At 39.9% G+C, this 25,790-nt stretch overlaps 1 protein-coding gene across 11 annotated transcripts in view; it reads right to left on the reverse strand.

Moving 5' to 3' along the window:
- Positions 1-25,790, reverse strand: part of LOC138755508 (putative Polycomb group protein ASXL3) — a 360,016-nt gene that overhangs the window by 21,644 nt on the left and 312,582 nt on the right. For all 11 annotated transcript variants that reach the window (XM_069921623.1, XM_069921612.1, XM_069921609.1 and 8 more), the window contains 2 exons: positions 22,749-22,815; positions 6,090-6,286 (listed from right to left, as the gene is read on the reverse strand). The gene's annotated coding sequence lies outside the window, so the exon portion shown is untranslated. The remainder of the gene's footprint in view (positions 1-6,089; positions 6,287-22,748; positions 22,816-25,790) is intronic.

Consider the following 25,790-nt stretch of genomic DNA (forward strand, 5'->3'; position numbering starts at 1 on the left):
AAAACCTCTAGCAATGAATGACAACATTCCATTTGCCTTCTTGATCATCTTTTGCACCTGTAAACCAATCTTCTGCAATTCATCCACAAGCACTCCCAAGTCCCTCCTTACAAGAACCTGCTGTAATCTTTTTACCAATTAAATAATAATCTGATCTATTTTCCCTTCCAAAGTGGATAACTACACATTTGCTAACATTCTACTCCATCTGCCAGACCTTTGCCAACTCACTTAACTATCTACAGTATATTTCTCTTTATTTGCTTTTCCACTGAATTTAGTGTCATCAGCAAGTGAAACACACTAAAATCAGTCTCATCTTCCAAATCATTAATGTATATTATGAACAGTTGTAGACCTAGCAGTGGCCCCTGTGACTCTACGCTCACCAATGATTGGCAACTAGACAAATAACTATTTATCCCAATTCTATCAGTTAACCAAACCTCTGTCCATGCTAATACATTACACCCAACTCCATGCATCCTTATCTTATGGATGTCTTTTATGTGTCATCTTTTCAAGCGTCTTCTGGAAATCCAGGTATATATCCTGCGACATTTTTCCTCTATGCACTGCGTTCGTTATATCCTCAAAGAACTCCAGTAAAATAGTCCTGCAGGACCTGACCTTCCTGAATCCATGATGTTTCTGCCTGATGGAATTGTTTCTATTCAGATATCTCACTATTTCATCCTTAATGATAGCTACAAGTATTTTCCTGCCTACAGACATTAAGCTAACTGGCCTATGCCTGGCTTTAAACTATATCCTTTTTTAAACAGTGGTATGCCATTTGTTGTTTAACAATCTGCTGGAACTTGCTCAGAGTCCAGAGAATTTTGCTAAATTATCAGAAATGCCTCTATATAACCATTTTTCTCAGTACTCTGGCAGGCATTCTATCAGGACCAGGGGACTTATCTTTGAACCCAAAAGTTTGCTCAGCACAACCTCTTTCGTGACAGTGACCATATCAAGGTCCTCACTGCTATCACATCCATCACATCTCTCTTTGGCACATTTTATGTGTCCTCCACTGTGAAGTTTTAAACAAAATAGTTGTTTAAAGTCTTGGCAGTTTTTTCATTATCCAATATTATTTCTCCCTTCTCATTTTCCAAGTGATTAAATTCACTCCAGCCCAATTTTCCAATATATATATAATTATAAAAAAAATTATTATCTCTTTTTATATTTTGTTCTAGTTTTCTTTCATAAGCCATCTTTCATTTCTTTATTGATTGCTTAGTGTCTTTTTTGTTGCTTTTTAAAATTGCTTTTTAAAGTTCTCTTCAAACTTCCAGTTTCCCTCTACTTTAAAAAAAATTATAACAGACCCTTCTGGCCCATAAGCATGTACTGCACAAAGACACCAATTAATCTATTGACCCTGTACGTTTTTGAAGGGTGGGAAGAAACTGGAGCATCCAGAGGAAACCCACGCAGGTCACAGGGAGAGTGTACAAACTCCTTACAGATGGTGCCGGATTTGAACCTTTGTCACTGGTGCTGTCATAGTCTTGGGCTAACTGCTGCACTAACCATTTCACCTAACTCTTGTATGCATGAGCTTTTAGTTTGATGCCTTAGGTATCTAAGACTGGATCTCTGTACCATTGCTTTTAACGGAGTATACTTTTGTTTATCACCACTGTGGAAGACCTCTACTATTCCTTAACTGTCCAAAAATAGCCTGCACTCCCAATCTACAGGTCCTCACTCTTCCCATTGTAATCTCCCTTGGTTAAACATAATACACTGGTTTTATATTAGACTACTGCACCCTCCATTTGTATGAAAAATTCATTCATACTGTGGTCACTCCTGAGAAGATCGATAATTACAAGATCATCAGTTCTACCTGGCTAGACCAGATCTAAGTTATCATGTTCCCCTGTAGATTCAGTAATATGCCATTCAAGAAAGCTAAGAAAGTGGTGGATACAATTATCAAGTGAAAAGACATTTAGAAAAGTACATGAATTGGAAAGGTTGAGCCACATATTGGACTAGCCTGAATAGACAACTTGGTAGGCATCGTCATGATGAAGGGCCTGTTAACTTGCTATAAAATTCTATGTCTCTAGTTTCAGGAATATCCCTGGACATGAAACACAGAAAAAAATTATTTCCTTTGTTTGCCCTATAAAGGTACACAAAGAGGCCCAAGTAATACAGAGTTCTCATCAAGACAAGAAAGAGAAATCCCTTCAGAGACATTGGGTGTGTGTGAATCCCGCTACCTCCTATGATGCCCCCACCTCCTGTATCTTCATAACCTCCATAGCTGTACAGTCACTTATTTTGTCCAGAGCCTAACCCAAGCTTGAGGCATCCACATCTCCTCAATCCTTGGTTCAGAACTCCCAAAGCATTAGGAAGCCATCGGCACTCAAAGTCTTTCAGAAGTACATATTGATTCCCAGAAGCTGGTTTCCAGAAAAGTGTGAGGTCTTTCACCACTGGGTCCTGAGCTCCGTGATGGTCCATTGTTGTGGCTTCCCACTTTCAGAGGAAGGTAGTTGGGGGAGGGCGGGTGGTGGAATGTTCTCAAACTCTTATGCCCTGTGATGGTCCACTGCTTCCTTAGCATCCAAACTCTTGAAGTCTGGGCTGCCAAGCATGGGCACCACCATCTTGGATTTGAGCCTCCAAAGACATTAAAAACTGTTGCTGAATCTGTCTGCAGAAAGTATAAATCTGAATGGGATTGTTGGGCAGGATGGCTGGCCAGTAGGACCCTGTGGAGTAGCACTGAAACGCTGTGGCCCTGCTCTCTGTTTTTTCTGGGTCTGAACCAATGGCAATGTTGCTTTTACAGTAGTATATATATATCAGTGTATATAAACAATATGATGGGTAGATACAACCAGTGGGGAAAAGTCCATGCATGCTGATTGCTATATTGAACCTAGAGACTCTCACATTTCAGGAAGCATCTGTGGAAAGAGAAAGCGAGCTGACAACTCAGTTCAAAGACCATTCATCAGAAATCAAACTCTTGTTTAATATCTCTATAATAGGCACTGAATGACCTAATTTATTGGCTCCAAGATATGTGTCAGTCCTCCAATAATGATATCAATTTCAGATGAAGGTGAACCTGCTGATATTGGGGCATGGAGGGGAATCCATCCATTTAACAGGCAGATCATATTTAAATGAAGGAAGCAGAGGCTGCTGACCCAGACCGAACTGGAGCTCTGTGGGTGACATGGTCAGCTGCAAAATAAATGATGAGGTTTGCGACCCAGGCTTTATAAGGCCTCGCTTGGAGCATTGTGAGTAATTTTGGGTTTCTCATTTAAGAAAAGATGTGCTGACGTTGAAGAGGGTTCAGGGTAGTGTTACGCCTCACCAGCAGCAATTGAGAGATACATAAACAGATGGGTTAAGTTTAACACAAAATTTATTAACATTAACAATAATAGAATTACCTCAATAATAAGCCTTTACAGTAACTCTACATTAACAACAGATATTTATTAGGTGTATGTGGAAATACACCCCCTCCCCCCACCCCACCAGACCATTACAGTCCAATCTCAAAATGCTCCAAAAGAAACCTCCCAAAACAAAACCTCAAGTCTGTCACGTCAAGTCCGTCAGTCATAAAGGAACAGCTCACAGAGTCTGGTCTCCAGGCTTGGGATTCTTAGTTCAGTAGCACACTGGTCTTTTAGTTGGGTGTGGAGACAGATGGCTACTATCACTGAAGATTTACAATCACTGTAGATTTATGACTTTCCTGAGTGTCGAAGGTGGCAACAACCACCTTTGATTTCTTCAACGGGAAATTTTCACCCAGTGACCTCCTAGTTCACACTGCCAAAGCCCACTTTAGGGTTAACAAATGACCTCTGTCACACGTCTTCCCCTCTAAACACCCTGTCTTGGGTTGACAAGTGACTCCTTTTGCAAGAAGTCCTCCTCTTGGAAGGGACTGGGGAAACCCAAATCGGACCCACACACACACACACTCTGGGTATCAGGGTGGTGCAACTGCTGTCAGGATAACAGTGCTGGCACCCACAGACAAAGTACCTCAGTCTTTTTCTCCCACTGAAGCTACAGGGTGAGCACACTGATAGACAGTTACGGACAGCAGTGCTAACATCTGTGAACAAAGCAACTCAGACTCTTGTATGCTGAAGCTGCCGGGTGAGCATGCACACACAGACCAACCATCTGACTGACTGTTCAAAACTCAGCAGGCCGGACTCTTCAATTGCTCCAATGGGCATGTCTTCAGCTTTCCCAATTGGTGGAGAGAGGTTGACAACAGCGGGCACTCTCTGCGAGTCCACCGGCTTCCAGCACGTGGCTCTCGCACCTCTGACAGCTGACATTTCTCCCAGCACTCTTTCAGCACATTCCACACAGCTGTCCTCCCCATGGATTTTCTTTTAATTTAGACGCCTGCCTGCCTTGAGCATCCATTGCTCAGGCCTGAACCTCAGTTATAGGTTTTTACCTCCTATGGACATTGTGAGAGCTGTTGAGTTCCTACAGCATTTCTGTGTTTTTACCTGTGGTTGCCATGCCAGAAGAAATTCCAGAGTCTTGAAGCGGATTTTTGATCTGAAACATCATCTACCTTTATCTCTCCAAAGATTCTAAATGACCTGCTGAGTTCCTCCAGCAGTTCAGCTTTTGCCCTACACTCCAACATCAGTAACCTTTTGTGTCTCTGGATGAAATTTAATGGGATGCATTATGTTGATTTATTCCATTTCTCACACTTGCCCCTACACTTTTCACCCAGTCTCTCTTACCTTTTAGCAGCACTGTATAACCAGTTGACCTTGAAACCTCGCTGTCTTGGATTCCTAGCATGGCAGAGCAAGCAGTGAATGCTGTGGCCCAGCCCTTGTATATCTTGCCATTTCACTCCATTATTGGAAAAGAAGCAGAAAATTCTGGAACTATCATCAGATCAGGCAGCAATTGTGTAAATGAGAAATAATGTTTCAGGTCCAGCACCCTTTGTGTATATTGTGAAAGATTGAAAACTAGTTTATAGTAGAAGAGAAGGTAGGGAGAGATGGGTAGAACAAAAGGAGTATATCTAGAAGGTGAAGTCCAAAGTAAATGCAGAAGTTACAGTACCAGTTAGAATCAGAGAAAAGTAATTGAGGACCCCTTCCACTCCACACACAGTGTCTTTCAGCTGCTCCCTTCGGGAAAGAGATATAGGAGTATCAGAGCCAGAACCACCAGGCTGAGGAACAGCCTCTTCCCACGGGCAGCGAGAATCCTGAACATACAGAGGAACTGCTCACGCTAACCATCTGAGACTCTCATATTTATGAACCATCATCTATTTATTTATTTGTATTTACGAATACTTGTCCTGCATATGTATTTTTTTGACTGTATGTGTGTTATGTCTGGCTATGAATTGGCGTGTGTTACTCCAAGAACAGGAGAGCACTGTTTCATTGGGTTGTACTTGTGCAATCAGGTGATAATAAACTTGAGAATGCAGAATATATACAGTATGATGCTTCTAGCATGACTGAGGGACAAATACAACAGGCCAGTCAAGAAAAGTAAAACTGAGCCAAACTGATGAAAACAGAGCTGGCCAGTCCTGATGCAGACAGAAAGAGCAGGTTACCTAAAACTGGAGAAATCACGATTGAGATCTGAAGGTTGCAATGTGCCCAGCTGGAGGACGAGATGCTTTCCTCAAGCTATGTGGGGCGTTACTGTAACAGTACAGGAGGACACAGACAGAGTCAGATTGGGAGAGAATGGTGAATTGCAGTGAAGCTCAGAGTGACTCCTGTGGACTGAATACAGGTGATCTGCAAAGCAATGATGAGAAAATAGCCTACCAGACTGGAAGAAGTGCAAGTGAATCACTGCTTTACCAAGAAGGATTGTTTGGCCCCCAGGACAGATTCCACATAATCAGTAATGAAAGACACTTTTTGATATTCAGAAGCATTAATAAAGCTTTATGTAACTAAAAGATTTTAAAAAAGACAAAAAAATTAAAAATGGAAAAATTATTGAAAGACCATAAAGTCATAACTGAAAAAAATTATTATAAAATAAATAAAAATAAACAAATGACTTACCTGCACTTCCTTCCATAATCAAGGTTGGCAACCTGTTAACACCAGCAGAGGGGGAGATGCAGGGTGTGTCTATCTTGCCACCTCAGGACATTTGTGCTGCACCACTGATTTTGGAGCTCAATGCTGTGGTTTAACTGAAGGACACACACACTGGCACCCGATTTTCAGTTGGCCTCTCACCTCCATCTTGCAATGTTCTGGCATAGAAGTCAGAGATAAGTATGATGTAGCTATCATTAAACACAATATAATCAATAACTTAAATGGTCATTGTAGCAACCTTTTCACAGAAGTGCTTCCCATTTTCTCCTTTGGATTGAGCTCAACTCTTAACATCTCTCAGAAGGCTCAACACTGGCTTGTACAAGGGAGTACTAAAGATTTCTTCTCACCATTTCAGGGCACCATGGCTGCAGTGCCTACCATCCATTCAATATATACAAATAATTCACTTTTCATACCTAAGTTATGCAGGTTGTTGAGTTACCACTAGAAAGAGTCAAGGGAGAAGGCAGAGAGTACAGAGCTCCCTGGTGGCCATTCCCTCAGAAACAATCATACTGCTTTGGATACTGCTGGTGGTGGGGGGTGGGAGTGGTGGAAGGGGAATGGTGGGTGGGAGGATGGTAGCAGCAGCAACCTGGTTTTTAGCACTGGCTCTGAGGCTCATCATGGAAGGATGAAATCAGATAGTGATAGTGTTTGGAGATTTCATAGTGAAGGGCGCAGGTAGATGTTTCTGTAACTGCGAGATTCTAGACAGGTGGTCAACCATTTTTTAAAAAACATATTCCATCTTAAATTTTCCCTATGTCATAAGTGTTCTGTGATTAGTAAGGGATTGCTTAAGGTGATATGTGAGTGGAAAGAAAATGTTTGAAGACCACTGTTTTAATCGTACCTAAATTACTCGTTATGTGCACAGTTTCATAACTCAAAAGGAAATGGGCCAATGACAATTTTTCTCAAGCGAAATACTTCAGTAACAATTGGCTCTAGAACAGTGACTCCCTTCCCAGGGTCCAATATGTCACTGAGTGGGCATAGGATATTCTGAGAGGAAGGAGAGCAGCCAGATGCTTTTCTCCAATGAGGTAGAAAGGGTGAAGTATTTATGCAGAATGGGTTCAGGAAGCTTGGTAGCAAGTTAAAAAGCAGGAGTTCCTGGGTTGTAATTTCATGATTAATACTCATGCCAAGTGGCTAGTAGGGGAAGAAATAGAGAATCCCAAAGCAGTTTATACTTATAACCATATAACAATTATAGTATGGAAACAGGTCATCTCAGCCCCTCCACTCCATAACGATTTAAGTGATCTTCTCTAGTCCCATTTACCTGCACCCTGCCCATAACCCTCCAAATCCCCTCACATCCATGCACCTATCCAAATTTTTCTTAAATGACAAAATTGACCTTGCTGCATTCACCTCTTCCAAAAGGTCATTCCACTCAGCCACCACTCTCTGAGTGAAGAAGCTCCCTCTCATGTTACTTCTAAACTTTTAACCCCTAGCCCTTAACTCATGACCACTCATTCCAATCTCACCTACCCTCAAGGGGGAAGTACATATTCACACCTACTCTTTCAATCCCCCACATAATTTTAAAAACCTCTATCAAATCCCCCCCTCAATCTTCTACACTCCAATGAATAAAGACCCACTCTAATCAATCTTTCTTTGTATTCTATACTGCAATCCAGGCAACATTTTAGTAAATCTCTGCACTCTCTCTACCTTATTGATATCCTTCCTATAATTTGTGGACCAGAACTGCACTCAGTATTCAAAATTTGGCCTCACCAACACCTTGAATAGTCTCAACATCAGTTCCTAACTCCTATATTCTATGATTTGATTTATAAAAACCAGCATACCAAAAGCCTTCTTTACCACTCTAACAACATGAGATTCCCACTTTCAACGAAGGATGAACCATTATTCCAAGATCTCTGTTCCTCTGCTTTCCTCAATGCCCTTCCCTTCACTGCATATATTTTGATTATTCTACCCAAAATGAAGCACTTCACAATTATTAGTATTAAACTCCATCTGCCATTTTTCAGCCAACTCTTCTAAGCAGTCCAAATCCTTCTGCAGTCCCTGAAAACCATCTTCACTATCCACAACTCTCCCTATTTTTGTATTTTCCGTATATTTGCTAACCCAATTTACCACTCCATCATCCAAATCATTAATGTAAATGACAAACAACCCAATACCAATCCCTGAGGCACACCGCTCTTCACTGGCCTCCATTCTGACAAACAGTTATCCACCATGATTCTCTAGCCACCATTGAACCCATCTGACTATCTCAACATTAATATCTAGTTCCTGAACCTTCCTTACCAACCTTCCAGGTGGAACTTTATCGAAGGCTTTACTGAAATCCATATAGACTACATCTACTACTCTACCCTCATCAACCTTCTTAGTCACCTCCTCAAAAAATTCAACAAGATTTGTCAAACATGACCTTCCCTGTATTAAAATGAATGTTTTTCCAAGGATCAAATATCTTTTTCAATCTATTCCTTGTTTCGTACCCCAAATTTTTTTTTAATGATCTTAACTCAATTCTAAGAAAATTTTTATGGAAGGGCAAAATGAATAGGGTATCTTTGGAGAAATTAATGTAAATTTGAATTAGGCAGCTTATAACTTCCACATTTTCAGAATTATTATAAAGCTGCACAATTGAAATTTATTAATGCAATGTTTGATTTAAATAAACCTTCTTTTTGGGCAAGTGTAAAGTTAGATAAAATTGATGAGACGTCTATGTCAGAATTTATTTATAAATGGAATTCAAAATTGTTAATTGTAAGGATCCACCAATTTTGAAACATTTAATTGAAATATGAGATAGGTGGAAAGGAAATATTTCAGCAAAAATACCCTTATATCAAAATTAACTTTTTCCTTTTGCTGTAAATAATCAGTGTTTAAAGACATAGAATCAATTGGACAGTAAAAAAGTTGAAGATTGTTTTGAAGTAAGGAAGTTTTTATCTTTTAATCAAATGAAGGAGAAATTTCAAGTTCCTAGTAATGCTTTTTTTTGTTATTATCAAGTTAAATCCTTTATATTGGAAAAATTAGGTCATAGTTTAAAATTACCTAGACAATCTGCTTTGGAATTATTGCTTACTAAGGAAGAAACAAATAAGTTTATTTCTGAAATGTACAAGTTATTACAAAATAAAATGCCTAAGTTGAACGTTCATAAATCAAGAGTGAAATGGGAAGTTGATTTAAATAGAAAGATAGATGAAAAAGTTTGGAGAAATTTATGTAAGGATAATATGACTAAGGTTATAAATGTAAGATATAAATTAGTACAATATAATTTTTTACATCAATTGTATTTAACCCCTAAGAAATTAAAGAAATTCGAATTAATTTCTTCAGATTTGTGTTTTAGATGTGGACAAGAGATAGGTACTTTTTTTCATTTGACTTGGACTTGTTCTAAAGTTAAAATTTAAAAAAAAACATGACCTTCCCCGCACAAACCCATGTTGGGTGTCTCTGATCAGTCCCTGCAGATTTGCAGATGACACGAAACTGGGTGGCGGTGTGGGGTGTGAGGAGGATGTCAGGAAAATGCAGAGGGACTTGGACAGGTTGGGGGAGTGGGCAGCTGAATGGAAGATGACGTTCAATGTAAGCAAATGTGAGGTTATCCATTTTGGGGGCAATAATAGGAAAGCTGAGTATTATTTAAATGGAGACAAGCTAGGGAGTGGGGAGGAGAAAATGGATCTGGGAGTACTTGTTCACTGGTCACTGAAGACTAGCATGCAGGTTCAGAAAGCTGTGAAGAAGGCTAATGGCATGTTGGCCTTCTGCAGTTGTACAGGGCCCTGGTGAGACCCCACCTGGAGTATTGCATCCAGTTCTGGTCTCCAATTTTGAGGAAGGACATACTAGCTATAGAGGGTGTGCAGCGCAGATTTACAAGGTTAGTTCCAGGGATGGCGGGGTTGACATATGCTGAAAGGCTAGAAAAACTGGACTTGTATCCAATGGAGTTTAGAAGGATGAGGGGGGACGATTGAGGTATACAAAATGATCAGGGGGATAGACAGGGTGAAGTCGGATTACTTGTTCCCAATGATGGGGGAGACGAGGACTAGAGGGCATAGTTTAAGAATATAGGGTAGGCCCTTTAGGACGGAGATGAAAAAACATTTTTTTACCCAGAGAAGTGTGAATCTGTGGAATGCTCTGCCACAGAGGGTGGTAGAGGCAGATTCACTGATTATGTTCAAAAGAGAGTTAGATAAGACTCTAGTGGGCAAAGGAGTTAAGGGTTATGGGGATAAGGCTGGAAAGGGGTACTGATGGTAGTGATCAGCAATGATCTGTAAAATGGCGGTGCTGGCTCGACGGGCCGAAGGGCCTACTCCAGCTCCTATTGTCTATTGTCTCTAGATACTTATACATATTATCTCTAAGAATACTTAACATTAGTTTACCGACCACCGACATCAAACTTACTGGCCTATAATTGCTGGGCTACACCTGGAGCCCTTTTTAAACAGAGGAAACACATTTGTGATATGCCAATCTTGCGGCACCATGCGACTTTTGAAAAATCACTGTCAAAGCCTCTGATATTTCATCCCTGACTTCCTTTAAGGTCTTGGGGAAAATCCTGTCAGGACACGGAGATTTATCCACCTTTATATGCCTCAAAAGTTCCCATACCCCCTCTTTCTTAATCCCTATATTTTCCATAATCACTCCTTTTGCTTATTTTATCCTACACGATTCCATATCCTTTTTCCTAGTAAATACCAAAGAGAAGAACTCGTTGAATATCTCCCCATCTCATTTGGCTTCACACACAGATGTCCACTCTGATTCTCTAAGGGGCCAATTTTATCCTTCATTCTCCTTTTTCTGTTTACATGTGGACAAGAGATACGTGCTTTCTTGGGATTTACTTTCAGCCTGTTCACTATAGTCACCTCGTACCTTCTTTTCACTTTCCTTATTTCTTTCTTAAGCTTCTTTTTACAAACCATGTATTTTCCAAGCATCGCATTTATACCGTTTCTTATATTTAATATATTTAATTCGAACAAACTTTCTAATCTCCCTTGAAAATGAGAGGATGACTAGGGAGATGATGGGAAGGAATTTATGCTTGGAGCTAGAGGAAACAGGGGAGGCTCTAATTAGGCACCGTGAATCAGTATTTACCATTGAGAAATTCATCCGGGATAGTGATAAGAAGCATTATGTGGAGGATGCTCCTGCATTTGGGCAATTTGAGATGAAGAAAAAGGTCGAGCTGGGTCTTTTGAGCAGCTTTAAGGTAGATGTCCTCAGAGCTTGAAGTGATATATCCCAAGTTATTGAGGAGTCAAGTGAAGGGATTTCTGGAACCTTGAGAAGGATACAGATCCTCACTAGCAACAGGATAGGTTCCAGAGTGCTGGAGAGTGGCTGATGTTGTACATCTGTTCAGGAAGGGATATAGAATAATCCAGGAAATTATGGTTGGTAAGCCTCACAACAGTGGTAAGGAAACTATTAGAATGGATATTTAGGGTATGATTGGCACATATTTAGAAAGACATGGTCATATAAGGACAATCACCATGGTGTTGTGAGGGGTAGCTCATGTCTTACTAATTTAATTGAGCTTTTTGAGGAGGTGATAAAGGTAGTTAATGAGAGTGGGGCAGTGGATATTGCCTCTAGGGAATTTAGTAAGGCCTGGACAGAGTAGATATGGTAAAGTTATTTCCCATGGTAGAGGAGTCAAGGGCAAGAGGGCACAACTTCAGGATTGAAGGGTGCCCATTTAAAACAGAGATGCAGAGGAATTTCTTTAGCCAGAGAGTGGTGAACCCCCATTTGCTGCCATAGTGCAGCTCTGGAGGCCAGGTCATTAGGTGTATTTAAGGCAGAGATTGGTGTGTATCTGTATAGACAGGGTGTCAAAGGTTAGGGGGAGAAGGCAGGGGAATGGGGCTGAGTGGGAGAATGGATCAGCTCATGATGGAATGGCGGAGCGGACTCAACGCGCCGAATGAGACCTGCTTATGCTCCTCTATCTGATGGTCTTATGGTATAAGAAGGTTCTTCATGGTAAGTTGATCCATATTGGGGAAAAGGTACAGGAACCTAAAGATGAGCACTCAATGGCACAAGCATAGCTTCTTCCCTGCTGCCATCAGATTCATAAAAAATCAATGAACCAAAAACACTGCCATTTATTTTTTTTTTCAGTAATGCTGTAAAGATGCTTATAATATCTTTGCTCTAATGATGCTGCCACAAACACCAATTTCTTGACTTGTTCATGACAATAAATTCTGATTCTGATAGGGTGGACGGACAGAATCTTTTACCCAGGATACATGTATCACATACCAAAGGACAATCATTTAAGATGAGGGGGAGACAGTTTAAGGGAGGTACTTTTTACACAGAAGGTTCCTGGAATGGGCTGCCAGAAGTAGTGGTGGAAACAGATATAATAGTAGCATTTAAGATGATTCCAAATAGACACATTACTATGAAGATGATGGAGGGATATCTATCAAGTACAAGCAACAAAGTTTAAGTTTAATTTGGGCATTATGGGCCAACATGCTTTTCCTATGCTGTACTGCTAAGATTGGACCTATTAAGGGCACATACATTTGGTGCTTTTGAGCACCATCTGCAGGTTTCCTGATAAAAACATATACCATTCTTACTAGGAAATAATTTACTTTTTTTTCCCCCAACATCACTACATTTAAATCCTGGAACTCTCCACAAAAGAGCACCATGGGTTATTATCACCATATGCTTCAAGGAGGTGAAACATGTCTTTCTCATGGGATTCAAGGATGGGTAATAAACACCGTCCTTGCCAGCAACATGCATAAATTAAACAAAAGTGTATACTCTGCATATTGTCCTCTGATATTCACAAAACCAAAACTGGGGTATATTTTACATTTTCTAACTATATCTTCGACACATTTTATAGCTCTGCAACAGCTCTCTTCTGACTGCATACCAATTCTCTCAAAATATCCTTACTCCCTTACTCAATAATTGGCACCCCATCATCTCCTTGTAATGCTGCAGTCTAATGTTCTGTTTTTTTTTCCCCACAACTGAAAGAGGCACATCCCACACCCACTAAGGAATGGGCGAACAAGGAAGAACACACTAGATCAGGGGTTATCACTGTTATCGACACTAGCACGAGGACCAACCACCTTTGTAAGTTAAAAAGCAATCCTCACGGTGAGACACATGAGGCCATTGTTAAAGCTGAGTGGAAGCGATGCTTCAAGGTAAATTAGCATACTAATTTACATGTTATGTGCGACTAATTGAATGTTTCATATGAGAGGTTTCCCTGGCCTACAGTGTCTATTACATGGAAATTCTTTTTGCCAGATGGCCATTCCCTTCATGGAGAGTGTAGCCAATTCCAGCTTGTAACCTGTGGTGTCCAGGTTATGTGACTATGCTAGATGAGGGTTCCTTGGCATTGTAAAGTGCTCTGATGGAAGCTCAGGGAGCTGCCATGATGGTTTAACCTCTCTGGGTGAAGAGGATTGACTACTAGATCACTGGGTAGGTCAAGCAGAAGTCCTGAGATAGTGACATGCAAATCTGCTGCAGGACTCTACTGGCCAGTGTTGATTATCCCACCTCTACCATTGTTCTTGATGGCGAGTGCCAGCCAAATGGTTCAAAGTGTTTAAGGTCTAATCTGTAACAATCATGGTGCCACCCATCCTGATGGTCTCTTAAGCTTTACATGCAGCTAACTGAAGATCCTGAGAGTGTATCTGGTGGGAATGGTATCAAATGGGCAAAATTAATGTTTCACTCCAAGTGAAGCCTCTGTACATTGTTATTTAGTACTTCTTGTGAGCTCACCCCTTTACTGGTTTCCACTTTGGAGAATTTATGTTTCTCTTCCATCCATAGCTTCCATCACCTATTACATCATGTCATTTATGTGCCAAGCTGAGAATTAACAAAAAGCATGAAGGATGTATTTCCTTATTGTAGGTGTAGCTGGCAGGCAATCATAAGGTCCATGCAGGTGTGCACTAGATCATCTTGCAAGTGTTCACTATATTCAATCTCTTTGTAATTAAAAGTAGCCTCAATAAGGGGCTCTTCGAGACAACACCCTCAAACTTGGACACTGACACTTCTGAGAAAGGTCAAATGTAAACCCCAACATTTGTACATTGATTGTCATTTCCAGGATGGCACCATGTTGCAACTAATAGAGTTGTTACTTCATGGTTCAATCTGTTCAGGATTGGACAGATCCTCTTCAACACTGACCTCAGGTGTCACACATGACACCGGTGGGTCAGGATTGAACAGGATTTCAAGGTTCAATCTTGACATCCAGTACCATGTGTGTGGAGTCTCCACATTCCCCTGTGATTTCCCCTGTCTGCTCTACTTTCTTTCCAGATCCCAAAGATGTGCGGGTTAGCAGGTTAATTGGCCAATTTAAAGTGCTCCTAGTGTAGGTGAGCAGAGAGATCTGTGGGAAGATCTCACTGCTGCCCAAACATACCAATTAACCTACAAACCGCACGTTTCTGGAGGGTGGCAGGAAACCAGTACACCCAAAGGAAACCCATGCAAACACAGGGGGATCATACAAACTCCTTAGACAATGCCGGATACAAACATGGGTCACTAGCATTGTATTAATGCTGTGCTAACCACAACACTAACCATGCTGCCCTTATTAAGAGAATATGAATATGGGTGCTTGATGAATGGCAATGGGCTTGGAGGGCCAAAGGGATCTATTTTATGCTGAGAGTTAGTTTCTGTGGCATTTCATTGTTACCTCATAATTTTGCTAATGTTATTCTCTGATTTTTCTTTTCATTAATGTCCACTTGAACACTAAAGAAAGAGCAGCTGAAGGCACACAATGGGTCATGCAGTGGAATGGTCAGTCAATGTTTCTGATTGGGATCCTTTATTGAGACTGACCATTTCTCTCCTTGGATGCTGCACTGTCAAGCATCTGCAGTACTTGTGCTTCTCCAGTTGAGCAGAGGCTAAATTTTGCAACCTCCTCTGACTGACTCTCCACATCGCTCCATGAGATCAGTCTCTGCTCATGCAAAAACAACTTGTTATTCACTTGGTCGAAAGGCACCTAGTTATCTAACAGAACCAAACAATCTCAAGAATTTGTGCTGCTGCCCAGTGGTTATAGTGGTATGTTATAGGTCAGTGCATCCTCAAAAAGCTCCTCCTTCAAAAAAATATGGCTTCCCCTCTATTGCCACCAACTCAGCCCTCACCCCCATATTCTTCATTACTCGCACATCTACCCCTCTACCCCCACATGCAACAATTATAGGATTCCCCTTGTCCTCACCTACCAGCCCACTAGCCTCCACCTACACATCTTCCATTTCTGCTACCTACTACATGGTCCAACCACTAGACACATCCTCCCTTCTCCTCCCCTCTCTGTCATCTGGTGGGACTGCTCCCTCCATGACTCCCTCTTCCACTCCTTCCTGCTATCAATTACCTATTGGCATTGATGCCTGTGATCGCAGCAAGTTCTCCATGTGCCCACACCTCCTCCTTCACCACATTGGGGGCCAAGCAGTCCTTTCAAGTGAAGCAACACATGGAGATCGCTTCATTCGGCACTTTAGCTCTGTTCACCACAATAGTGGGGTATCTTCCAGTGGCAGCACATTTCAATTCCCCACCCCATTCCCTTGCTGACAGGTCTGTCCATGGTCTCATGCGCTGACAGTCTGAGAACACTACAGATTGGAGGAACGGCAACTTATATTCTGTATGGCCAACCTCCAATCATATGGCATTAGCCCCACTCCCCGAACACCACCCCTTCCCCCCACACACCTTCCCTTCCCCTATTTGTCCTTTCCTCCTGCTCTGTTTCTATCACTTTACTTTTCCCTGTCTCTAGCACTGCATTCATAGTGCCACCCCCTTCCCCAATAAATTCTCACCTTTGCTGTCCTGACCTCCTATTCAGAATCAGAATCAGGATTTATTCTCATGAACAAGTCATGAAATTCACTGTGATCATTGGTTCATGTCCAATGATCACATTTTGTCTGTTGGCCTGTGCTTCCCCCCCGCCCACCCCCCCCCCCCCCCCCCCACACACCTTGCCCTTTCATCACTTCCTCCCCAGCCGTTATATTCAGGTGCCTGCCTGCCTTTTGCTGATACCTGGCTCAGACCCTAAATGCTGATTTACCTTTTACGGACACTGTGACAACTCCCCACTATTGAGAACATCTACAGGGAATGCTGCCATTGGATGGGAGCAGTAATCATCAAGGATACACACCATGCAGCACATGCTCTGTTTTCACTGCTGTCATCAGGAAAGAGGTGTAGATGCCACAAGATTCACACCAGCAGGTTCAAGAACAGCCACTACCCCTCCACCATCAGACTCCTCAACGACAAACTCAATCAGGGACTCAGTTAAGGACTTGTATTTGTGCATTTATTGATTTTTTTTATTATTTGTGTGTTGCAGTCAGTTTGTATACATTTGTTATCCATTTACAGTTCTTCAATTTTTTACATGTATATGCTGTGTAGTTTTTTTGTACTACCAATAAGTGGTAATTATGCCTCACCCAGAAGAAAAAAAGAATCTCAGGGTTGTATGTGATGTCATGTATATATTCTGACAATAAATCTGAAATCTGAATCTTGAGACCTGCTGAGTTATTCCAGAATTTTTGTGCTTTTACTACAGCACCTGCAGACTTTTGTGTTTCACTCTAAGGTCCCGTTTAATAAGGAATATCAATGCATGTGTATTCTAAGCACACTAAAGGAGAGATGAAATGGATAGACACCAGTGCCCCTACTTCGTCAGGAGCCTGAGGAAATTTGGCATGTTGCCTGCTTCCTTAACAACTTCTACAGGTGCCTATTTGAAAGCATCCTATCAGAGTCCACTACCACATGGTACGGGAACTGTTCTGTCCAAGACAGCAAGAGTTGTGAATATGACTCAGGTCATCATAAACACCCCTCCCCTCCTGCCAGGAAGAAGATTCGAAAGTATCACTAGATTTAAAGTCACTTTTTTTCCTGCTGTTTTCAGACTCCTCATCAGACTCAAAGTAGCAAAATTATTTTGGTTTTGCTTGGTACCAACTGATCCTTCTATGCAACACTGCATTTTTGTACTTTTGTACTGTCAGCATCACCATCAGGTTTATTGTAATGAATATGTGTCACAAAATGTATTGTTTTGCAGCAGTAATATTGTGCATTACAGGTGCAAAATTGCCATGAATTACAGTTAACCATATAACCATTTACGGAGCGGAAAAAGGCCATGTCGGCCTTTCAAGTCCGCACCGGTTCACTAGAACAACTCTACTAGCTCACGATGGGCCAGTAGCATGAACAGGAGCAGGAGGAAAAGTCAAGGACAATCTAAGGTGGGACATTCATAGTAAATGGTGGGGCACTAAGGAGTGTGATAGTATGGAAGGGTCAGCAAATTGAATCACAATTCCCTGAAAGTGGCATCACAAGTAGGCAGGGTTGTAAAAGGAGCTTTTGGCATAGGAGAGTTCCGTCAATAAAGATTAAAAAAATAATTAGTGCACAATAGAGAAAAAAGTGAGGTAATGTCTACTTTCATTGTCCATTCAGAAATCTGATGGTGGATGGGAAGAAGGTGTTTTTGTAACTTTGGGTCTGCATCTTCAGGCTCAATGAAGTACCTCCAGTGAGAAAAGGGCATGGCCTAGACGGTGAAGGTCCTTGATGATAGAGGCTGCCTTCTTGAGACACCACCTCTTAAATATGTCCTTAATGGAGTAAAGATTAATGCCCATGATGGCACTGGCTGAGTTTACAACCCTCTGTAGCTTTTTCCTGTCCAATGCATTGGCACCTCCATACCAGAAAATGATGCAACCAGTAAGAATGTAATCGATGAAAAGCAGCCTGATATAAGCAATTGTGTTGTCCTAATGATCCAGGATGAGTGCAGAGCCAGTGAGATTGCATCTGCTGTGGAACTATTGTGGCATAAGGCAAATTGTAATGGGTCCAGGTCTTTTCTTAGGTATAAGTTAATTCTGCCCATGACCAACCACACAAAGCATTTCATTACAGAACATGTGAGTGCGACTGGGCAATAGTCATTGGGGCAACTCTTGTAGGGCACCAGTATGATTGATGCTCTTTTGGAACAGGTGGGAACCTCTAACTGGAGCAGAGACTGAAAATGTCCATGAATATTTCAACTAGTTTGTTGGCACAGATTTTCAGTACCCTGCCAGGTACACCATCAGGGCCTGACGCCTTGTAAGGTTTCACCCTCTTGAAAGAAGTTCTGACGTTGACCTATGAAACGGATATCACAGGGGCGCCAGCTTCTGCAGGGATTCTCACTGGTACAGTTTAATTCTCCTTTTCAAAGCGAGCACAAAAAGTGTTCAGCTCATAGAAGAGTGAAGCATCGAAGCAATTTATTATGTTAGGCTTGGCCTTATAGGATGTAATTGTCACCTATGATGTCAGCATATATAATTCTCTATTAGTTTCGAACAAGAAATGCCTCTTATCTCCATGACCTCCTCATCTTTTCATGTTTGCTACACATTTAGTAGCTGGCCATCACCAGTTCACTCCTGTAACAAAGGACTATAATGTAAAGACATCTGCTTTCCTCATGGACATAGTGCGGCCAATGAGAGTGATTACTGTCCAAGTACATTATGTAAGGATGGGGTGGTAGAGTTGAGTGGATAAAAGTTGAAGAAATCAGAGAACATAAATGACGAATGACAGGTGATATGCTAGGTAATGCAGAGTGAGAAAGGTGGATTGTGCAGCAGAAGGAAGATGTATTTGAATGAACTCACCTTTTAAGGTGTGATTAAGTCATTAAAGAAATTTATCTACTGAATCCAGGTCCTAAAGCTCCATACCCATGTCCAACTGCATCCCATTGGTAGCAGCCATAGGGTTCTTCCAGTTGCTGCATTGTTAGATTATTTCCTTCTGGCTCTTGATGTACCAAACATAAATCAAGTGATATGTCATTTAGAATGCGGATCTAAATCTTGATTAACCACTTCATTTATAAATTTTCAACTTCATTGTAGAGACCAACAATGCTTCCAAATTTCTTACTGGAATTAATCATTTTAAAAAGTCTGTTAAAATTACATATTGGAGTCATGAAAGCTAAGATGTTATTTTATCTTCTGACACACTGAAAATGTTTATTTCTATTGCATCATCTAAACCGAGCTGCTTCGTGAGGATTTGCATCCATGACAGTTTTCAACACGAATAAAAAACATGTCATGAGCAAGATCATACTTGAAAAATAATGTTATTTTATTAACTCAGATTAATCTATATTAAGAGATAAGTAATAGCATGAGTTGTAAATCTGCAGTGCTTGCTGGTCAATGAATATAATTTTGCATAAATGCTACATCCCTATTGGCCTCCATATTATTTTAAAGAATGCTTAAGTTTACACAAAGTTGCCCATAAACAATGCTGAAGAAAATTAAAATTAGAACTTAATGTAAAATATCTTTCTGATGGGACAACTGATAGTGAAATGATATCAACCCATTTTGTTCTTTAAATTGTTAAAAATACTATCTGCTACTTTTTTTTACATTTCCTTTATCTCTTTTCCCTCTCAAGCCAATCTTTCCTCTTTTTTTCACCTAATCTGACTGATTCAGTGGTTTCCAAACTTTTTCTTCCCTATGCCATAGGTGCTCTATGATTAGTAAGGGACTACTTAAGGTGGTATGTGGGTGGAAATAAAAAGTTTGAAAACCAGTTTTAATCATACCTAATTAACTTGTTATGTGCACGGTTTCATAACTCCAAAGGAAATTGGCCAATGCCAATTTTTCTCATGCAAAATATTTCAGTAACAATTGGGTCTAGTGCAATGGTTCTCAACCTTATTTTTCCCACTCACATACCACCTTAAGTAATCTCTTATTAATCATAGACCACCTATGGCATAGGGAATACTTAAAGTGGTATGTAAGTGGAAAGAAAAAAAGTTTGAAAACCACTGCTCTAATTCACCACCTTGCCCTGTTGTTCTGATTTCTTTTCAATTCAGTTTCAGAAGTTGGAGAACGAAATCATTGGGTCACACCATTCATCGAGGCCTGGGATACTCTGCTGCATTCAGCAAACCATTAATTTGTCATCCAGCAAAGCAATTCATGTTGATGGGTTCAGGGAAAAAGAATAACATTGCATGCCACAAGATGGCTGATTTCAGAAATATGTAGTCGATGTTTTGACAGATGCTATGAAACAGGATGATGGAATTATTCTGCGTAAATGACAATATTTAGACTGTATATGTCATGCTCAGCAGTTGGAACAACAATAATTTGAAGAAGACCATGATTTGAAATGCAATGTTAAAAACAATGCAAATTTACAAAAAAAGCAAAATTAAAAACTCAAAGAGATATTAAATCTCTAAATAATAGAAAAATTTTGAGATTTCGGGAATTAGTTGTAGCTTTCCTTTTTTTTGGTGTAGGAATTTGTGCACATAATGTATTATTGAAAAGAGGCATTGTATAAATCTATGTTCCTGCACAATAAAGGCCATTCACAAATGAAACACTGATGTTTGTAGCCCGTACAAATATAATGTTGCTCTAAGGAAAGTATCAGCTAAACAATAACTGAACATTATTAGGCAACATGCTACTATGAACCAAAATACAACTTGAAATAAATGGTTTAGCATGTTCACAGAATATAAACTTTGAATGCCATTAAAATTTTATTTTGACTTTGTTTTCAAATGATGGCCACACAGTAGTCAGGACTAAGGTCCCAGCACAGATATAGACCAGCTCTAATTTAGGTTAAGCTCTAGCAGCCATCCCCCAGCACTTCTGCTGCAGAAGTAATCTCTCAGATCCTAGTTTGGATTAGTTTATAGGTCATTGACTTTAACCGGCATTGTAGGAGAGTGTTTCCAGTTTTCATGATTGAGACTCCTTTAGTGGTTTTAATTTTAATGTTTTCAGTTAATTTTTTATTTGAATAATATTAAGAGTTTAACATTTTTAAAATTTTCTAAGTTAGTGTTTTCAGATGTTAAAAACTCCACCCATGCCAGCAATGATGAGGATGGAGCTTTGACACCTCAATAAAGCTGTTTTGGCACATCTTTATCACTCCATTTCATTGTTCAAAGCTCTGTCATCTCCCAAACCCATGTTACCTGAATTTTGTACCATCTGTCCCAGCAAAAATGGCTTTAAAGATCAGGTTGTGTTAAGTTAGGGCAAGTGGCAATTGCAAGTGGTAAGACCGTGGCAGTGAAAAAGCGTATTGCAGAAATTAAGTGTTAACCATGACTTCTTTCACTTATTACAAAAAGATTTGTTCATACAAACCAACTTTTAGTATATTTTTAATCAGGAAATATACAGAAAGGGCACAAACACATTTTAAAAAAAGTTTACGACATAGTAGAAAATCACATCATGTGACAACTACAACAAAAATATAGCAGTTGCAAAATATGATTCCCTGAATTTACTACAAAATAAACACTTTTGGTTTACTCATGAAGGTGAAATATGATGATCTGTCTGTCAATGGTAAGCAATACAAAGAAATGGGCCAAAAAGGAAATCTGATGCCTCTTTAAAGATCTTTGTAAACTGAATTATGTTACCTGGTTCAATTGCCATTTCTTTGGTAGAAAAGCAGAGGAAAAAGAGCAAACTATGGTAAATGTAACATGGCTGTGTAAACGGATATATTTGAAATCACTGCTATAATCATAAATATATTCTGGATCCATGAGATCCTATTAATGCACGAATAATTTAAAGGAAAACATTTATTTACATAACAAGAATTGAGACATTCCAAAAACAAGCTCTTTAACCAATTCCGTCAATCACTTCTAATATTTTATGTAGATTGGCAGTAATTTTGTTTGATAACAAAACCTATTAAATATTATTGTAGATGTGCTATATCAATTTTAAAAATGTTCTTGATATATGCTGCACAGTGTGAATGGACACTAGTCAATTCTTATCCGTGATGTAAATAATGAACCACCAGTGAACCACATTTCTACATCACTCTGACAGGATCATAAAGCATAATAAAAACCAAGAAGCAAGGATTAATTCATTTATGCATACATAAAGCTGTAAAAGGTGTAAGAAAATTTTCTAAGAATGTTACTGGGACTGGTTAACCAATTGTATGGCTGGGACTTTCCGAGCATAGGAGGCTGAGGAAGGTTTATAAAGGAGGTTTATAAAATGATGAAGGACATAGATAAAGTAAATAGTAATAGTTTTTTTTTACCAAGTGGAATCAAAAACTAGAGAGCATACATTTAAGGTGAGGGAGGGACAGATTTAAAAGTGATGAGGTGCACCTTTCTTACACAGAAGATGGTAGGTATATGGAACAGTTTTCCAGGGGAACTGGTAGAGGTAGGCACAATTGTAATGTTTAAAAAATATTTATACAAGAATTAATGCATACACACATAAGAATTTTAAAGTCCCAAATATGTTTAATTGGTTCACTGTATCTATTTTCTTCCACTCAAACAGCTCAAGAGCAGCTATTTACCTGGTTGTAATCCCCTGCCTTTATCCCTTAAATTGTTTTCCCTTGACTTTTTCATCGAAACGTCGATCTGAAAGTCAGAAGCAGGTCCATAGGTACTCTTTATATCTTACTCTATGATAATTTCTGTAAGTTTTATAAAATGCATTTATTAAGATTTGAACCACTTTTGCTTTGTATTAAAAATTAAAAAAAATCTGTAGTAAACATGATCTTTCTCTGGTCTGATTCAATGAACCTGAGTAACACAATGACAGTATTTTATTGCTCTTACACAAAGATATAAAAACAATCTCTTGGACAACAATGGATAAAAATTGTCATAAGAGAGAGTAATTTGTACATCTGTTGAAAATACATTCTTTAATTGGCTTCATGTTAGAAATTTAGAGAACAACATCTTAAAGCAAACTGTTTAAGAGATTCTTAGACACGGATGAAATAAAAATAAAGGGTTATGGGAGGGTTTAGTTCTTTTTTATAGGAAGGAATAAATGTGTCAACACAACATCAAAGGGTGAAGGGCCTGTACTGTTTTATGTTCTATGTTGCTCATTTTGGAAATCTAATCCCTGTCAGCATTGCTGAGATGAAACTTCTGTGTTTGCAGCACCTGTGTTAAGGAAACATTAAAAAAAATGTTGCTACACTTGGGCAGAATGGAATATGTTGCAATACTCTGTAAATTTATGGCATGTATTAACTTATTTCTATTTCCAGAGGCCTTGGAGCACCTTTTAAACTTGATCAGTTTAATTGTCAGCAATAATATTTTGTACATAGTTTATGAAGCTAAATATAAAGAATTGAGAAATTTAATGTGTCAGGGAGCATTTGTGGACAAAGAAACAGAGATCAATGATCCTTCATTATGACTATAAAAGGAGGAAAACATGTAGGGAGAGTTGGAATCTTGTCCAGGTGACACATTTGTTTTTGGTACTGACTAAGAGATGGAAAAGAATGCTAGTTAAGAGCGGATGTATCTAGAAATCAGCTGTCATGAATTTGAGTTTTTTGAGATGATTGAGAAAATTGATGAAGGCAGAGTGGTAGATGTTGTCCAGATCGAGTTTACCAAAGGTCTGTGGCAAGTTCTGACATGGTAGGATGGTTCTAAAGGTCAGATCGCATGGGGTCCAAGATGAGGTGGCCAATAGGATACAGAATTAATTCGTTTGATGGGAGGAGTCAGAGAATGGTAGTGGGGTTATTATTTGGAATGGGAGTCTGTGACCATTTGGGTTCCACATGGATTGGTGCTGGGTACAGTGTTGTTTGTCATCTGTATTAATGATTTGCATGACAATTAAGTTAGCATGGTTGACTTTGTTGAAGAAGGTTATCTGAGATTACAACAGAACTGAGAGGGAAAGTAGGTAAGGAATGCAGATGGAATTTAACTCTGATAAGTGTGAGGTGTTGCACTTTGGTAGGTTCAACCAGATTAAGACCTTCTTTCTTCTGGCTATCCATCCCATAGAATGATGATGCTTCCTTTCAGTCAGTTTGTAGGGTATGATATGAGAATACCCACTCCTCAGAAAGGAACAGTGTGTGGGTGAATGCATTTAGGTGAGTAGGGATTGCATAGTTCAGTCCTGCCCTTTTGACATCCCCTCCCGGATCCAGTGGCATGGTGAAGTCCAAGACGGCTGGGGCAAGTTCTGTTGCAGTAAATGGCCAGGCCCAAGCTTCGATGCAAGGGATGCCCTTTCCGTGCTTCACGGCACATATTTGCTAGATAGCCATTGACCCTTTGAGAAGGTTCGCCTGCCTTTTGATAGGTCTTGTTTTTCATCCTGCAGGGTGACTATCCACCCTCCACACCAGGCAAGCCTGTTGGGGGAGCCGGTTTAGTCGCTGACCATGCAACAGGTAGTATTGGGTTATATTGTACCAGTAGCACTCAGACGAGTGACCTGATGAGGAAATTAAGACTTAAACAGTGAATGGTAGAGCCAAGAGAGTGATGTAGAAATAAAAGATGTAGAGCTACAGATTCAGAGTTCCTTGAAAGTGGTGACTTGGGTAGACACAGTATTGAAGAAAATGTTTGGCACATTTGCCTTCAGGGCAAGGAGTTCAGGAGCAGGGGCATCATACTCCATCTGTACAAATGTTGGTGAGATTACCCTTGGAGATTTGTGCACTATATGGTCACACATACATTGGAAAAATAACATAAAACTAAAAGAGTTAGAAAATATTCACAAGAATGTCACTGGGACTGGCAGGCTAGAGTTGTAAGGAGAAGCTGAAGAGGCTGGGACTTTTTTCTTTGGAGCGCAGAAAGGAAACCTGTTTATACATTGTGATAGTACAGATCTTTCGACGCGCTCTACATACATCTATGAAGGGCATAGGTAAGATAAATAGTCTTTTTTTTTCCCCGAGGTAAAGGAATTTAAAACCAAAGGGCATAGATTTAAGATTTGATGGGTAAGATTGAAAAGGATCCCGAGGAAGAGGCAGGAACAATTGTAATGATTACAAGACATTTAGTTATGGATAGGACTGGTTTAGAGGGATATGGGCCTAATGTGGGCAAATGGGGCTAACAGGCAGATACTTTGGGCCAAAGGAGCAGTTTCCAGGCTATAAAACTCCAGAATGGTGGAAACAAAGGAAAATGAATGGGGTAAAGTAAAAGAACATGCCGGGATTTTGAGTTGCAAAACAGAACAGTTCATGAAAATTGGAATTAAAAGAGAATGCTGGAGATACTCGGCAGATCAAGAAGAATATGTTAAGTGACAGAAACTGAGTTAATGTTAAAGGTGGATGATCTTTCATCACCATTGGCCAATTTGGGTACAAACAGGAAAGGCTGTTTATCTAAATGTGATTAATTCAATAATGAATCTTGTGGCTCTATTAGGTGGAAGTTCAGGTGCAGTTTCTTGAACAAGAGGGCCAACTTTAGGATTGAAGGGTGTCCACTTAAAACAGAGGTGCATAGGAATTTCTTCAGCCACAGGTTGGTAAATATGTGAAATTTGTTGCCAGGCAATTGGATATATTAAAGACACAGATTGATAGGTT

This window comes from Narcine bancroftii, chromosome 2, assembly GCF_036971445.1.
Source record: "Narcine bancroftii isolate sNarBan1 chromosome 2, sNarBan1.hap1, whole genome shotgun sequence".
In the NCBI taxonomy this organism is placed as follows: Eukaryota; Metazoa; Chordata; class Chondrichthyes; order Torpediniformes; family Narcinidae; genus Narcine; species Narcine bancroftii.